The sequence below is a fragment of the Pinus tabuliformis genome, chromosome 1_2 (genome assembly GCF_031772625.1).
Source record: "Pinus tabuliformis cultivar Carrire ecotype Pingquan chromosome 1_2, CPIR1, whole genome shotgun sequence".
In the NCBI taxonomy this organism is placed as follows: domain Eukaryota; kingdom Viridiplantae; phylum Streptophyta; class Pinopsida; order Pinales; family Pinaceae; genus Pinus; species Pinus tabuliformis.
Window position 1 is genome coordinate 886,896,970 of NC_142298.1, and position 18,792 is coordinate 886,915,761.

An 18,792-nucleotide genomic window follows, 5' to 3' on the forward strand; every position below is an offset into this window, starting at 1 on the left:
GGAAGAAAGAAGGGGTAACCTTGAAACTCTGTTTTATACCTGGAGACATGAAAACCTTTTGGAGTGCAAGCAAAGAGTGATCATTTATCTATTTTTTGGATTGGTCATTTCCTAACTTGCATAAAGAAAGGATGTGGGGCAAAAATCTAAAAGTTGTCATTTTTATATGAGACATTCTTATCACACGACTAGATTAATCGAGCAGTTTTAGCACATAGTTCAAGCTCGTTAAAAAATAAACATAAGACATGAGCAAATGTTTCCCCCCGCGTTTAAGCTCATTAAAAAATGAACTTTTCACTGGTAAATAACCATCGTGAATGTAGTACTTCAGCCATTAAAGCCTTGGTCGCGTTTGCACCATCACCTCCACTTTTGCATTGGCTGATCATTCACCTCCATTTGATTGTTTAGCCATTTTGAGGAACAGCTGCGAAGAGTGATTTCACTAGCCACCCTTGTAACACTGCCATGATTGGAAAATTCCAGACCTTACCTGGAATCAGTTGCCATCCATTTTATCACTCATTCCTCAAAAGACGAGTCTCCTTTAAGCTCTTTTCAACTGACTCGTAAAATATGAAAAGATTACAGAGCCATTAGCCTCTCCAGCTCGTTAAAGGGACCAGAAGTGCTATCTCTCCTCTAAATTTTAACCTTTTGGACCTGATAGATTATTACACAAAAAGATCGAGCGCTTGTTTTGTTTGGATCGTTAAAAGTATCAAAAATTCATCCCTTCTGTATTGTTTTATACTTTTTCGGACTTAAGGGATTAGATGACGAAAAAGGAATTTTGGAGTTACCTTTACGTTCCTTTTTAGACTCTATAAAATTGAAAAGGACCGAGTTATCTTTATCATTAAACTCGTTAAAAGTTTAATAGCGACAAACTTGTCTATAGACGAGAATGAGTTTCACTATCACTAGGCTCGTTAAAACATAGCGATGGGTTTGCCCGAAGGGCAAATTATAGAACAAGCATATGTTATCCTCCTCAAGCTTGACAAAAATAAAGAGGTACTGGTCAGCAATGACTGGGGAAAATTGGGAAGAAAACTTGAAGAAACTTTGTTGGTAGCAAGTCGCTCTTGAACATGACACTTCCACTCTGCGTCCGAGTCGGGTTGGGTTGTTTCATTCACCGGTCACATCACCATGGTCCCACGATACCATCCACATTTGGGGTTAATGCTACCAATCCATCACATCAGTGTCGCTGATATGTTCAAGAGAAGTCATTCAGAGAATTCACCTGTCTCACCCACTACCATACATTTATACTCCATTCTTTCATGACCGCCACCCTGAACCTTATATCACCAGATTGTTTTCACCTCCATTAAAATCATTTTCTCTGTTCCGTGTCATTGATGTGGGATTCATTAAGGCCCTCCTGTGATGGATCACTTCTTGTCGACATCAGCTCATTATCCAAGAAGATTATCTAGGAACACCCCATTCAGTACTTTGAAGCTTGCATGCCCCAATGGCAAGTTTCTCACTTCCGGTGACAGGTTCACATCAATGACCTTCGACCGAAAGATTTTGCGTGGTGTTCGACGCGAAGTCATTTATTCACACCATGTGAATTGTACTGCAATACCTTGAGGGTCATTATCATTATCGGTGATTCCTCTCGCGCCTGTTAACAGCTTACAACATTGGCTGGTAATCAGGCGATGTCTTTCCATGTTCGACCCCAGAACAACTTTCACATGGATCGACTTGTACTTCGAGTGAAGATCGAACGAGATTGAAGACCCCAGATCTAGTTTCATCCATCTGGGCTGCGATATATATTCAGGGAAATAAAGACATCAAATGTGCATCATTGTTGCATAGATAATCATCCAATCAAAAGGATGATGGCTCTATCAGAATCATCAGTCTACACTCAGACGATTGTCTATCCTGTGTACATGAAAATGAATTTATAAAGCTGAGCATGGGAATGCCCGCCTCAGATAGATCATGAAAATATTATGAATATAATGTATTGTATTGTATCTTATTACAGGTCTCCTCCCAGCATTGAAAGAACTTCGGATCCTCATAATAAAGCATTTCACCCGACATCAAAAGATTAACGACCTCATGCTTTAGGGGGCAACTGTTATAGACATTTTTGGGCACTACAACCCCAAGCATGAAATTTCCATAAACCAAGGGCTCCTAAGTCCCTAAAAGGGTTGTTCTAACCCCTAAAGGAACAAGGTCAACAGATTACAGCCTCTCCCAGAAGTTCTCCATGAAAAACTGCTCAGAATTGGTCAAAACAGGATCATTTCAGCTGCTCCACTGGCCAAGTGCATTGCATCTCACCTAAATACACTGTGTGGGTGCGTTGCATTTCAAAAAGCCCTTCTGTGGGGTGCGATGGGCGAGAAATGACAAATGGCAGTGTCATTCTGCGAGGTGGAGAGGCAATGGAAGCTTCCAGAATCTTCTCTTGTGACACTTGCCTCTCTGAATTCGACCAAGGATGAGTAAGAGATCATCAATCTCCATGTGGAAGCAAGAACTATCAGAGGGAAGACACTAATCAAATCATAAGCTGACTCATCTCCATTACAGATATCTATATATGGATCGCTCATCCCAGAGATCCTGAGGCTGGAATTTTGCATATTGTAAGGAATTGTTGTTGGTTTCTTGAGACAAACATCAGATTGTTGGGTGATCTAAGCTTTGTATGAGGTGAAGAGGGGCTTCTTTGCTGAGAGGTTGATGCTGGGTCAGAACAACTAGTTGTAACTCCTCTTGGCTCTTTCTTGTTTATCAATAAAAGCTATTCAAGTTTTCCTCCATGCTATTGTATCATTGATGTTTGTTGCATTTGTATGGTCAATTTACATCTGATCCTAGATTCTTTATGATTATAGATCCATGTCTTTGTATATTTCTATGCTACTATGATCTTACAGGTGCTTTGTGAAGCTGGGCATGCAAGGGAGCAGGTAGCGAAAGACTATCAAAGAAGAGAGGAATCAAATCAGGAGATTAGCGCAAGACAGAGGTTGGTCTTCTTGTTCTTCTCTATTTATAATTCATAAAGGAAAAACAAAAGTAGCTTTTCTCTGTTTGTTTCTAAGCCAGCTGTCACACCTTAGTGGGATAGAGCAGTTCTATATAGACACTTTTCCCTGTAACACACAAACTAACCTAACGCAAATTTAAATGACGATGGAAGATCCTAAAAGCACTCATACTATAAGGAAATGTGCTTCTTTGTAGAGTCAATAAGGCAACTTGATAATGAAGAGGGCAAAAATTTAAAAAACAAATTTCCCTAAAAAGAAAGCAAAACAAATTGAAAAAGATCACAATTTCTCAACAAACAAAACAAAAGAAACCAAAAGCCAAAAGGTTAGAAAAAAGAAAATCAAAAGCAATGCTTTAGTGTTTTTATTTTAAGGAAACTAAAGAAACTTTTGAGATCACAAAAAGAAGTACTAAATTCCAAATTTCAAGAAACAAGCACAAGGAGTCCCTATACCTTGCAAGCTATAAATCTCATTATAAATGAAACTTTAAGCAAGGACTACAATCTCACAAAAACTAAGCCGAACAATAGTAAAGTACTTCAGCAAACCAACAAAATGTCAAGAAATAAAAACATTCAAAATTATCAAAGAAACACTCAAAAATCAAGAAAAGAAACAATGCCAAATCAAAGGGAAAGCAACACAACACAATTTGAAATCCAGGTTATAAACGAAATCAAAACAAATTTCTTATTCTGAAAAACTAGAACATCCAAGAACTTCAGACTGAAGCCTTGAACCCTAGAAACAAACCAAAAATTTGCTCAACAAGCAATCCTAGGCCAACTAGGCTTTTCAATGAGAAGGAGATTTTAAAAATAAAGCTTGCAAGAGAACAGAGTTCTTCAGGTAGTGGATGACTAGGAAACAGTAGAATTCACTAGGCAAGAGACCCAACTGGGCAGAAGGATTTGAAAAAACAATTCAAAAATTTGTATACGCAACTATGTAGAGACATAGAGGCATGCACATGTGTTTCTAACACAAGAAACTCATGTATACACGAGTCTATTTGAGGAAACTAGCGTGTATACATGATTGTACTCCAAGAAAAATGTGTATAAAAGACTGAATCAAGAAAACCAAAAATCAAGGTCTGATACAGAAGACCAGACTTGATGCCTCGGAAGCTTATAAGTAAAATAACACTATAAAATCAATCAATCAAGAAAACAAACCTTGATCGAAAACAAAAAATCCAAACTAGGAATAACAAGAATGTTATCCCCAGCAGAGTTGCCAATTCTATTGCAGGTGGGAACACCCTAGGTTCTTGGGTTGAAAACCCCAATAGAGTAGAAGGCAAACAACATCAAGATATGCTCAGACAAACAATCTAAATGCTTATACTACTGAAATTGGAAGAAGTGACCTTACCCGAAGATCCTACATTTGGGTAGATCTCGCAGGGTTCAAACCCTTTTCTTCCTCCAATGCCTTTAAAGCTTATAAATTATCCAAGAAAAGCATATAGAATAGCAGTAACATAAAGCATATTCATGATATATACATTAGATCATATATAAAAATGAACAGTTAAGCATTAATATAATATTTATGAACAAATCACAACATGTATGAATGCATAAACACGATAAATATCAAGAACAGAACATCATTTCTTTATTGGTGTAAGCTACAAGAAAGATGGAAAACTACAACCTGAGTCTTCCTCCAGCTCCAAGCAGAACCATACTTCAGATCCATCCTGTCCTGGACTCAAGAATCTTCCTCCATCAACATACACAAGCATATCACAAGAGGGATCAAGGATATCTCAAAAAAGGAAACAAGAGTTTCCTAAAGCTTGGGGAGTGTAGGAGGCATAAGGATTTCATCAGACTCAACCAAGGATCAATCAACTATAATATCAATATCTCCTCTCTTCTCCTCCTTAGACCTTCCCATGGAGGTTTATTTATACTTCTCCAAATTAGTTTTTTATGTTTCGAAACAGTTGGGACACAGGCTATAGTAGATGTGTAACGGGTAAAACCCGTAAAATCCGCCCGAAATTAAGGAGATTTATTATTTTTAAGTGTTTTAACACATGTACACGGGTTGGGTATATGCTGACCCATGTGTACACGGTTTTAACACGGGGAAAAGTAGTTTATAGGAAATAAAACACTATTTTTAGATGTTGGACCAAGTCTGGAAAGGAAGGGTTGCCCTAGGCCATAATAAGAGCATCAAATCTACCAAGAGTGGTAAATGGTGCTATAACAATAATTTTCTTAGATTCCATGTCACCTTTCTTGTACTCTACTTTTTCAGTAGCGGGTGCATTTGAAGTAGGCTCCACCACTCTTACCTTTACACAGTTCATAACATCATTCTCTTCCAAACTAAAATCTAGAGACATCTTCCATGGATGATAATTGGAATTTTTCCTTAAGCTTTTCTTCGAATTTGAGGTATGATGTAGCCATCACTGAAGCTAGCTCAAAAGTCTTGTTCAATACATTTCATTAGTGATTTATTTTCTCACTCTTACTTGGGCTTTAACTTCATTTGGGATCTGATTCAATGTTAATTTTAAATAACAATGGTATGTTCTATGCTTAGCACAATTTACTTCAATGTTCCTTTATTATCCCAAGAAAAATCTCAAATTTCCAAAAGAATTCACAATAATCACATTGACAATAAATTCAGATAGAACATAAAACAAAATGCAAAAGACAAACCAAGACAATAGAGCACAAGATTTGGTGGGTGCTAGGGAAAAACCCTAATGTGGGGAAAACCCTTTGATCGATTATTCTTATTATTATTTAATAGTTCAGTAAAGAGAGATAGTACAAAAGTAAAATACACTAGCCCAATACAAAGTCAAATCGGCCCCGTGAAATTTTGCATTCAACTGCGTTGAAACTGAAGCTCTAACTAGAAATTTAACGATGGTCAACACAACAACAAATATTCATCAAAGTAGTTCGGTCCTCCTTACTCAAACAATAATCAAACTTGACGTCAGCACAGGTCAACCAACCCAGAATTCCTCAAATTTTCTACCTAGCAATGCACCCTGAGAAAATTGAACCTTTGACCCTAAAATTGAAGTTAAACTCAATAAAATGCACCTAGATCAATGCTAGAAAAACCTGTTCCTGAAATCTAAAATTTTGCAATTTCAGTTCTGTGATTTATCCTAGAAATTTTGTCCTCCTAGTGGCATGTGTGTGTGAGAGAGAGAAGTTGCCCAATTTGTATGAAAAAATCTAATGAATAAAGATAGAGGAATGTGTGAGTGATGGATTTCTAAATGAGGTGTGAGGTCTCTTCTATTTATACACTTCGTTGTGGGTTAAGAGACACAGCCATTGGGCTTCTTGAGCCTACAAAATGATGAACCCGGCCTGAAAAATTTGCACATGTGAGGGAATAAATTCAAAGTCACACCTCTACTTGTCTGAATGAGATTATCTTATATCAATATTGGACCTGTAAAAAGGAGGAACCCAATGCATTCATCATCTCCAACAAATTAGTTTTCCCAAGGTGGAATTTGGGCCTAGTTTCCAGTTTTAACAACTAAGATTGCAAAAGTATTGGGTGCCAACAAATTGGAGGATAAAACATGATCAAAGAAACATCCGCATCACCATCATTGATGGCAAATGTATAGAATTTATATACAATTCTTGTTGATGAGACAAGATGAGAATATATTTCATGGAAGGCCTATAGAAAATAGCTTCTTTAGCCACCTTAAGCCTAGAAGGAGTTGAAAAATTGTTTGTCTCTCCACAATTTTGAACCATGGCTAAATCCTAAATTATATGTCCTTAGAAAAGTGAAAAAAATCACATGGATTCTACACCAACCTACAACAACAAACCCCTACCTAAAGTAACATTTCTAGGGACATCATAGTTGTCAACTCAACTAAAATTGCAAATACAACAAGAGGAATAATATGCTCCCCATAATGCTAAAATTGTATAACTTGCTGGGATGGGAAGAATGTATTGGTAAAAGAAAAGCAAGGAAACATAGCTCATTGAAGGAGATGCAATGACCAAAAAACTTCATGCATATGTGAAGTAGTGAAATGTATGGAAATACACAAGGAAGATGGAAGCCAAATGAGGATATTCAAGGACTAACATATATGAGGGTTGTCCATTTCAAAAACCTTTACAAGAGCCCCCAACACCTCACATGACCAAGATAACTCGAATGAAATCGTTCTTTACGATGTTCATAAATGATGAAGCAAATGAATATCTAATGGTAGAGGTGTTAAAAAAGGAGCTAAAATCGCATTGTATTCATACCAAATGAGAAAAGAAAACCAAGTACTGATGTCTGGAGTATAGAATTTTTTATAAGATTAATCTTAGTGGTATAAGAGTTAGGAGTTTCAGGGAAGATGTTGGGGGAATTCAACTCTATTTCATAGCACTAATTATCAATGTCTGACCTAAGGGGGTAGGTTGACTCGGATGAAATAAGTATTAATGACTATCCCTGCTTGTTGGAACACTTTGGCACACATCCCTATAGGAATTATTGAAAGGATTATGAAAAAGTAACTTAAATTTCTATTCTCCAACAAAGAAAAAGTAGGGTTCCCTCTCATAAAGTGGAAGGGATTTGGCAAGCCATTTGAACATGTAGGTTGAGGGTTAATTACATTCCTTTGGGAAAGCCATAGCTACCCTGAGTTTATAGAGTAATAAAAGCTGATGGTCCACATAGATCCTCTATCATTTGAGGAATGAATTAGTCTCCCATCTAACGCTATTTAAATTTCCGTATAAAATTATCTTGCTCAATCTCTCTCTTTTCAATATTAGAAAATTGTGAGAAACATAGAATAGGTTAGGACTCCCAAATAAGGCATGAAGGAACCCATATGATACCTAATCAAACTATTGAACTTCTTCACAATAATTGTATTTTACCCTCCGTTGATGCTGCAAATCCTGACAATCACCATTTGAACACAGTGTTGGAAAAAACATAAAGGTCATTCTTAGCCTTGGAAGTTGATTAAAAATATTTCTAGAATGGCCATGCCAAAAGAGTACAATTTAAGTTCAACAAAATTAGAGATGAGGAAACATAATATTATCCAAAATCTAAGTAGAAAATAAGATATGAGAAATGTTTGCACTAAGAGGTGCTCTCCAACCTAGTATGGTCAAGATAATTAAATCAGCCTAGATCCATCTTAACTCTAGATTTACCAAGCGCTGAGAGGGATCAAATCCCTTGAGATGAAAAACACTTTTAGAGTGAAAATACATTTGATACATCTCAAAATTTGGTAGATCTATTGTTAAGATGCATCTAGGCTAGTTACTAAAGAAGTGCAAGGAGAATGAGCTAGTGGTAGAGAAGCATATGGAAAATTGAAGCACAACTCAAAACAAAATTGTTCCACTCGTTAAACCTAAGGAAAAAAGTTATTAACTAGGAACTCATTGCTTCAATGAACTTGGCATGGCCTAGGGAATTTTACTAAACTATGATTCTCACATTCTCATTATATCTTGAGAGGTATGTACTGGCCATTAAGGGTATAGCAGAAACGTTTATAGTAATTTTCATTCTTCAATTGATTCCTAAGAACATTTATGTTTTACAGAGAAAATGAAACATGAAAATTTTATTAACTCAATTGATTTCTTTCTTAAACCATATTTTATCGACTAAATATGTTTGCAGTAATTTATGTGCTCCTCTTATGTTCAAGTATGAAAGTGTCCACAGATAATGGAAGCATAGTGAAGTCAAGGTCAAAGACTCACAAATTTTACTCTTCGGAGAAAAAGCAGTCGCTATATTTGGTTTTAGGTAATACATTTTTGTATGGCAATCAATGAGAATGTTTCATAGGTCAATTATTTCTTGAGATTAGGCATGAATAAAGTGTGTGTGCTGACATTGTATATTTGTTCCCATTTGTAGAACCATTTGCATTTTGGTTTGAAAACTGTAGAAATCCCGAGGAAATACCATAGCGTCAGGTCGACGCATAGTATGTGGTTGAATCCACATGTGTCTTTACTAATAAAGAGAAAGAAACTTCCCACTTGAAGGTTTGAATATTGGTAGATTTTAGGTTTCTGTGGTGTTCTCTTGTAGATGAAGAACTCAAATTATTCAGAGTGATGTTCTCTTTTGCAGAAAAAGGATACAACAATTATTTGAAAACTATCGATGTTTCAAATCTAAAAGAGGATCCTTTTCTACATTCAAAGCGTAGAAAAGTTTGAGGATTCCCATTCCATAGTTCAATTATCGTTGGTTTTCCTTCCTTCAAAGTTTATCTTACACGCTACTATTAAAAAATACAATGTACGCAAAAGTTTATTAATGGTATTTGATGGAACGAAAGGTTTGTGACATGGTATTTTGGCATGTGACCACTTAGTCAATCAGCCTAAGTGAGCAACCATGATGGCTCAATTTCTTATCAATTGCTCCCTTGTGGAAGTGTGTCAACCAATTTTTTTAGGAATCAAACATTTGTGGGGGAATATAACATTACACCGCTTTCACTGACCCAGTTGTCTTCTCATGTCCTCCTTGAGATAGATCTAAAAAATAACATTCTTTAAAAATTTGTACACACAAGTGCTACACAAACACACACAGAAATACAATTGTTTACGGACCTTCCCTTCCCATACCTATGATGTTCGTGTGTCCCTCGGTACCAAAGTGTTCCACAAACACACACACAAATACAAGTGTTGATGTAACTTCCCTTCCCCTACCTATGATTTCGAATGTGTCCCTCAGTACACAAGTGTTACAGAAAAACACACACAAATACAATATTTGATTGACCTTCCCCTACCCGTGATGTTAAATGTGTCTCTTAGTACAAAAATGTTTAACAATTAGTAGTTGACACTTATCAACAAGTTGTTATGAGGTCAAGCCCTGTATATTGTTTGTATTGTGAATAAAATAAAGTATTAAATGCTATTTCCAAATTATTTCTACAAATGGAATTTTGGAGACATTTTTTCCTTAGGAGTTGTCATGATGGTTCCTTCCATTTTCTTTCTTTTAAATATTTTTTTTGCAATGTTATAAGCATCGATTTTTCTTATGGGATAGCAGGGTTTCAATACAATGGATTTCTTTTCTCATCAATTGTATTCATTGTTGGTGTTCTGGCAACTTTAAGGTCATTGGAAACTAGATCTGTTACTAGATTAGTGATCACACCCTAAAATAATCCAACATCTGATAATGGTGCGAAGGTGATAGACCCAGGAGGTGGCATGTTGACCCAAGAATGGAAGCCCTTTGCAGATGCCATCACAAATGTTGTCAATGCAAGGAATTTTGTACATGTGAGCTTTGGATCCTAACAATAACACCATATTTATTTGTACCTATGTGTATCCAATTGAGGTTGGAGGTAAGATATTTCTAGTTTAGTAACCTGGCATCCTTATTTGTGTTCTAGTAGTAGATGGTTACAAAATCATTCCTTCAATTTCTCTAGCTTAGTGATTTCATTGGTTTTTTTCATTTGATTGTTTATTTCATCAAAATTTAAGGAATGTTATGTGGGGAGACATATTCCAAGGTGTTACTTGTGGAAAGAGACATAAGGCCTAGTGGAAAATATCTACTTAGTGATAAATATATGACTGGCTTGGAAATACACAAGGAATATGGAAGCCAAATGATGATATTCAAGGACTAGCATATCGAAGTATTAATGATTATCCTTATCTGTTGGCACACTCTAGCACACATTCTTATAAGAATTCTTGAAAGGATTATGAAAAAGTGACTTAAATTTTGTTTCTCCTTCACCAAACAAAAATTAGGGTTCCCTCTCATAAAGTGGAAAGAAATTTCAAACCAATTGAAGATGTAGGATGGGGGTTAATATACATTCCTTCGGGAAGGCCCTAGCTACCAAGAGTTTGTAGAGACTAATAAAAGGTGATGGTCTGGATGGATCCTCTATCATTTGAGGAATTAATTAGTCTCCCATATAACCCTACTTCAATTATCATGTGAAATTATCTTCTTCAATATCTCTCTTCTGGGTATTAGAAAATTATGAGAAACTTAGGATAAGTGAGGTCTCCGAAGTAAGGTGTGAAGGAACCTATAAGATGCCTAATCCAACTATTTAATTTCTTCACAATAATAGTACATTCCCCCTTTTTGATGTTGCAAATTCTTACAACCACCATTTGAAAATGGTGCTGGAAAAAACATAAAGGTCATTCTTAGCCTTGGAAGGTGATTCAAAGGATAGATGGAATGGCTATGGCATAAGAGTACAATTTAAGTTCAATAAAATCAGAGATGAGGAAACATAATCCTGTCAAAATTCTAGGTACAAAATCAGAGATGAGAAATGTTTGCATGAAGAGGTGCTCTGCAACCTAGTATGGTGGATATAATTAAATCAGCATAGATCCATCTTAACTCTGAATTTACCAAGCACTAAGAGGGATAAAATATCATGAGATGAAAACCTCTTTTAGAATGAAAATAAATTTGATCCATCTTGGCACTTAGTAGATTCACCTTTAAGATGCATCTAGGCTGGTTACTGAAGAAGTGCAAGTAGAACTGGCTAGTGGTGGAAAAGAATATGGAAAGTCAAAGAACAAGTCAAATAAAAATTGTTCCACTAGTTAAAACTAAGGAAAACATTATTATCTAGGGATACAGTTCAATAAAGAACGCAATGGGGCCTAGACAATTCTACTAAACAAGGATGCTCCCATTATCATTATATCTTAATAGGTTTATATTGGCCATTAAGGGTATAGTAGAAGAATATTTAGTCTTTTTCATTTATCGATTTATTCCCAAGAACATTTTTCGATTTACAAATAAATTGAAGCATGAAAATTTTATTAACTTGTTTTATTTCCTTCTTCTACCATATTTTTACAATTCAAGATGTTTGTAGTAATTTATGTGTCATTGTTATTTTTTAGACTTATATGTTTAAGTATGAAAGTGTCCATGGATAATGGAAGCATCATGAATTCAAGGTCAAAGACTAAAAAATCTTACAATATGGAGAAAAATCAATCACTACATTTTCTTTTAGGTAATACACTTTTTTACAACAATCAATGAAAGTGTTTCGTAGGTCAATTATTACTTGAACTTATTCATGAACAAAGTGTGTGTGCTGAGATTGTCTATTTTTTCCAATTTGTATAACTATTTACATTTTGGTTTGAAAACTTTATAAATCCTGAGGAAATACCATGGGGTGAGGTTGGCGCAAAGTATGTGGTTGAATCAACAAGTGTCTTTACTGACAAAGAGAAAGAAACTTCTCACTCGAAGGTTTGAATATTGGTAGATTTTAGGATTTTGTGGTGTGCTTTCGTAGATGAACTCAGATTATGCATAGTGATGTTGTGTTTTGAAGATAAAGAGGATCCTTTTTTGGATTCAAAACATGGATAGGTTTGATTATTGCCATTCCGAAATTCAATTATCGCTGGTTTTCCTTCCTTCAAATTTCATCCCACATGCTACTATTTAAAAATACAATGTACCTAAAATTTTATTGATGGTATTTGATGTAACCAAAGGTTTTCCACATGGTATTTTTGGCATGTGACCACCTAGTCAACCAACTTAATTGAGCAATCATGATAGCTCCATGTCTTATCAATGGCTCCCTTATGGAAGTGTGTGAGCCAATTTTTTGTGTAATCCAACTGTTGTGGGATATATAACATTACCCCACTCTCATTGACCCAGTTGTCTTCGCGACCTCCTTGAGATAGATCTAAAAAGTTAAAATTCTTTAAAAGTTTTTCTATGCAAGTGTTACAAAAACACACACACAAATACAATTGTTGATGGACATTCCCTTCCCCTACCTGTGATGTTGAATATGTCCCTTAGTATCAAAGTGTTACACAAACACACACGCAAATAAAATTGTTGATGGACCTTCCCTTCCCCTACATATGATGTTAAATGTGTCCCTCAATACCCAAGTGTCACACAAACACACAAACAAAAACAACTGTTGATGGAATTTCCCCTACCTATGATGTTGAATGGGTCCCTCGATACAAAACTGTTTAATAATTAGTGGTTGAAATTTGTCTAGAAGTTGTTATGAGGTAAAGACGTTTATATTGTTCATATTGTGCAAAAGATAAAGTATTAAATGTCAGTTTTGAATTGTTTCTACAAATGGGATTTCAGGGCCATTTTTTCCTTAGGATATTTGTCACGATGTTTCCTTCCATTTTTTTCTTTTAAATCATTTTGTCGGGTTTTCTTATGGGACAACATGGTTTCAATACAATGGATTTATTTTGTCATTAAGTGTATTCATTTATGGTTTTTTGGATGCTCTAAGGTCACTGAAAATTGGATCTATTACAGGATTAATGATCACAACCTCACATAATCTAGCCCCTAACAATTGTGTGAAGATGGCTGATCTGGGAAGTGGCATGTTGACCCAAGAATGGAATCCCTTTACAGATGCCATCGTAAATGTTTTTAATGTAGGGAATTTTGTACAGGTGATCTTTGGAGCCTAAGAATAACACCATATTTATTTGTACCTATGTGTATCTAATTGAGGTAATATATTTTTACTATGGTATACTGACATCCTTATTTTTGTTCTAGTAGTACTTGGTTACAAAATCATTCCTTGAATTTATATACCTCATTGATTTCATTGGTTTTTTTAGTTGATTGATGAGTTCATCAAAAAGAAATGCATGTTATGTGGGGAGGAATATTCTTGGGCAGTACTTGTGGAAAGCGACATAAGGCCAAGTGGATGAGAGCTACTCAGTGCTAAATATATGACTAGCATACTCTTAGAGGCATAGTAGAATATCTGCCAAATATATGACTGAAAAAAGAAAATCTTTACTGATACTTCTAAAGGGCATTGGGGTTGTAAAAGGAGTGATGGCAGTTGACATCGATATCTTGAATACTCCATAAGTTCATTGGATGGTCTAGAGTAAAAGAAAAGGCATGCCAACAACAAAATATGATTATTATATGCATATTTCAAGTTCACATAAGTGTGTTTAATGTCTCATTATGGAAATCAATGAATTTTGTGTAATGTTTGATAGATTTCTCTAATCTGTACTTGTTCTCTGAATTCACTAGATTGGGAATGTTTCTGAAGTTGATTGAGCCACCTTACTAATGAGTCTTGAGTCTTGACTATTGTTTTATATTCATATACCGAATCATTGACATTTATCTTTCAGTACAATCATTTGCATGTAGAATTCTTATGGGAACAAGGCCTAGAGTGTAGAAGTTGGAACCTCCTATTGAAGGAGTGGTGGTAGATGGAGTAAATGGAGTAGGTGCAAAAAAGTTGTATACATTACAACAATTTTTGGAGGGTATTGAAGTGAATATCAGGAACTCTAGCAGGGAAGGTGAGGGAGGTCTCAATGGTATTGGTGGGGTCGTATTTGCGCAGAAGGAGAAGGTCACTGCCAATGGATTTGGAGGGGATGATGTTGGAAAAAGGTGGTTTTCTTTTCCTCTGTGTTTATTGTAATGGAAGATAGTACCTATTTTTCTTTGTCTTATGTTTTTCTATTACATAGTAACTAATTTTGAAAAGGTGTGCAAGCTTGGATGGTGATGTAGACAGACTAGTTTATTTCTATATCTCATCCCCAGAGAAAAAGGTGTTGAGCTAATTGATGGTGATAAAATCTTGATTCTTTTTTCTATTTTCATTAAGAATAAATTAGATTCCATAATCCTTTGAGGTAAAAAGTTCACTAATATTAAGATAGCTCATAATCCTTTCATTGAAGAGTGCCATTCCATTACACTAGGAATTGTACAGAGTTCTTATGCTAATGGAGCTTCAACAAGGTACTTGAGAGAAATTGGTTTGGAAGTTGTGTTCACTTCCATTGGAGTGAAGTACTTTACATGAGAAGGCTACTGAATATGATATTGGTATCTACTTTGAAGCAAATGGACATGGCACTATTTTATTTTCTGAGGAATTCTTACTATGGTTAAAAGCATTCGATGAAGAACTTTCTTCTGCATCAACAAGTTTGTTTGACTATAAATGGGCTCTAGTAACTGAAATATTGCTGGTATTTAGTATAGTAAATAGATAATGTGATCATATGAGTATTTGTAACTCATCACTGTTATTTAAATTTAATTTCTACTCTCATAACAGAGGAGGATTTTTCAAATATTGTTGGCCATTAGTGGTTTGATCAATCAAGCAGTTGGGGATGCATTGAGTGGCTTGTTGTTGGTAGAGGTAATTCTTCACTATATGGGATGGTCCATTCAAACATGGAATACACTATTATGGACCTTCCTCATTGATAATTGAAGGTTTTTTCATCTATTTTTTATGACTTGGACTCATTGTGGTCTTTCACGTAAGGAACTACCTTTAGTATTCTGAAAAAGTTCTCCATACAACTGATTATAGTTAGCATTGCTTGAGAAGTAGGATGTGGTGAATACATTTAAGTGATTGTGTTAATTTATATTAGTTTAGATATTTTGTATTATTATGTTTTTTCTTTGTGATAACATATGGTTACCCAATGACTTAATTTGTTTGGAACATCAAAATTTTGTGTTGTGTTCCGATTAAGTGCATTGTTTCCATTCACTAGAAAAGAAATTGATAAATTGTCATTTACATAGACATGAGTCTACACAGTATGTGTATTTGGTTGTGTTATATTCTTTCCACGACTAGAGCATGTAGTTAACTGGAGGTTAGAGGGGGGCTAGATCCCTCCCTTCATTGTGCCGATTGCATAGCGGGGGTGGTCACAGGGGGTTTGAGGTTTGCAGGTAACCCAATCTATGGGGTCTGGAAAATATTGGTTTTGGAACCTATGTTAGGTTGGGTGGACCCACCTATGGTTTTGCGCATGATTTTTGCACATGTTTTTGGACGTGATGGTTTTCGGTCCATGGTTGTGGATGCGATGGTTTTCGGTCCATGGTATTGGATGCTTTCGCATGTATAAATATGTATTATAACATTGAAAGGAACAAAATGAAAAATCAAGATGGTAGTCCCTATTTTGGGATCGAGGGGAAAATCTTTTTGTATATGTGTTTTATGTGTTATGCTCTTGCATTGTTTATTTTCTATGTTTTAGAATTCATATGCAGGTAATTTATGTACGGGGTTAAAACCTACATTTGGTATCAGAGTTGTTTTGGCTTCAAGGGGATGCCTTTGTTGTTGAGGGGTTTCGCTCTGGCCTGTGGTAGACCCTATTCAGTGTGAGATCTGCAAGATCGATTCTGGTGGTGAAAGAAGATGGGGAGCAGTGGAAAGATAGAGATCGAGAAATTTAATGGTCAGAGTTTTGAGTTGTGGAAACTTAAGATGGAGGATCTGTTGTTGCATAAAGATCAGTGGCTCGTGGTAGATCCGAGTAATAAACCAATAGGAGTGTCCTATGAAGAATGGAAGAAGTTGGATCGGAAGGCAAAGAGAACAATATGATTGTGTGTCTCATATTCAGTATTGTTGAATGTATCAGGGGAAGCTACGATGAAGGCTTTGTGGGACAAGTTAGGGACTTTGTACCAATCTAAGTCTCTGGTTGATAAATTGTTCCTATGGAAAAGGCTATATAACCTGAGGATGAAAGATGGAGACTCAGTGACAGAGCATTTGAAAGCATTTAATACTGTGGTAATTCAGTTAGCATCTGTCGATATTAAAATTTTAGATGAAGATAAGTGCATTAGTTTTTTGTGTTCTCTATAAGATTCGTGGGATAGTCTAGTTATTGCAATAGGTAGCAACGCAACTGCCTTGCAGTTTGATGAAATAGTCTTATCCTTACTGATGGAGGAGATGAGACAGAAAAATTTGGAGAGACAGAAAAATTTGGAGAGACAGAATGGTGATGCCTTGTCTGTATGAAAACGGTCCCAGAACAGAAACAAAAATAAGTCATCGAGTGGGAGATCTAAATCTAGAGGGAGATCTAAATCTCCAAAAAAACCTGTAAAGGTGGTGTGCTGGAAATGCGGGAAGGAAGGGCACTACAAAAGGGAATGTAAATCTAAAGCTCCTGATAAAGGAAAGGGATCTAATGATGCTCCTTCTGCAGAGGCGAAAACCACATCAGATGAAGGTGGGGATGTGTACTTGGCTTCTTCAAGTAAACATGTAGTTCATGAGGCATGGTTGATTGACTCATATGCATCCTTTCACTTCACTCCCCATAGAGAGTGGTTATGCGGGTATGAGAAATACGATGGTGTTGATATTTTCTTAGGGGATGATAGGAAGGCTACAATCGTTGGCCGCAGAAAAGTAAAGTTGATGTTGCAAGGTGGAAGCATTATAACACTTCCAGTTTTTTTTCATATTCCTGCATTGGCCATAAATCTAATTTCTATAAGCAAGTTAGATGATGCAGGTGTAAAAATAGTGTTCGAGAAGGATACCTGCAATATGGTTTGGGGAGCACTGCTATTGATTGGGGGAGTTCGGATTGGAACTCTGTACAAGCTACAAGGTAGCATGGTTGTTGATGGGTGCAACAATTCTATGATTCCTGAAAGTGGAGTAGAAAACCTAGTGGTCTCTGGAGAGAAGACCATACTGTGGCATCAAAGGCTTGGACATATTAGACAGAAGGGCCTTTGAATACTTCATGGTAAAGGTATGGTAGAAGGTATGAGTAATAGCTCTCTGGATTTGGATTTATGTGAAAATTGTGTATATGGGAAGCAGAATAGGGTGAGTTTCCCCTTTGGTGGTAAGAGGGTGAAACATATATTAGAGCTTGTGCATAGTGATGTGTTTGGACCTATGAAGGTTCCGGCACTAGGCAAGTCTGCATACTATGTGTCATTTATAGATGACTTCTCAAGGAATACATGGATATATTTCCTTAAGAGTAAGTCTAAAGTCTTTGACAGGTTTAAAGAATTCAAGGCTTTGGTGGAAAACCAAATAGAGAAGAAGATAAAGGTGTTGAGGACAGATAACGGTGGAGAGTTTTGGAGTAAGGAATTTGAAAATTTTTGTAAGTGTGGTATAGCACGACAGAAGACTACTCCATATACACCTCAGCAAAATGGAGTTGCAAAAGAATGAATAAGATGCTGATGGAAAGGGCAAGAATCATGCTTAGTGGTGCCGGGTTAGGATAGGAATTTTGGGCAGAGGCGGTGGAGACAACAAGTTACCTGGTCAACAGATCACCTTCATTAGCGTTGGAGGATAAAACTCCACAAAAGGTATGGACTGGTAAGAAACCCTCTCTTTCACATCTAAGGGTATTTGGATGTGATGCATATGTACATATTCCAAAGGAGAAACGAACCAAGTTGGATAGTAAATTTGAAAAGTGCATCTTTTTTGGGTATAAGGATGGTTTAAAGGGTTATAAACTTTGGAACCCATTAATAAGGAAGGTTGTGTACAACTGAGATGTGGTGTTTAGAGAGGTGAAAGATGTTATTAAACATGAATTCCAACCAAAGGAACCTGAGAAGATATAGTTTGAGCTAAAGGAGGAAGAATTAGATTCTACAGCAAAGGAGGAATCAGAAGATGAAGAGCCACAAACTCCGGGTGTTAGAAGATCAGTTCGAGAAAGAAGGCAGCCAAAAAGGTATAGTCCATCTGCTTCCTATTCAAATTTTTCTTTATCTATTACTGATGATGATCACATAACTGTGAAGGAAGTAGTAGATTCAGAGGATGGGAAACTCTGGAAAGATGCCATGGTTGATGAAATGGCATCTTTGC

General features: G+C 36.2%; 1 pseudogene; it reads left to right on the forward strand.

The window, feature by feature from the left end:
• The window catches only part of LOC149208792 (phosphoacetylglucosamine mutase-like), a 32,160-nt pseudogene extending 16,779 nt beyond the window's left edge, over positions 1-15,381 (forward strand).
• Positions 15,382-18,792: the final 3,411 nt, after the last annotated feature.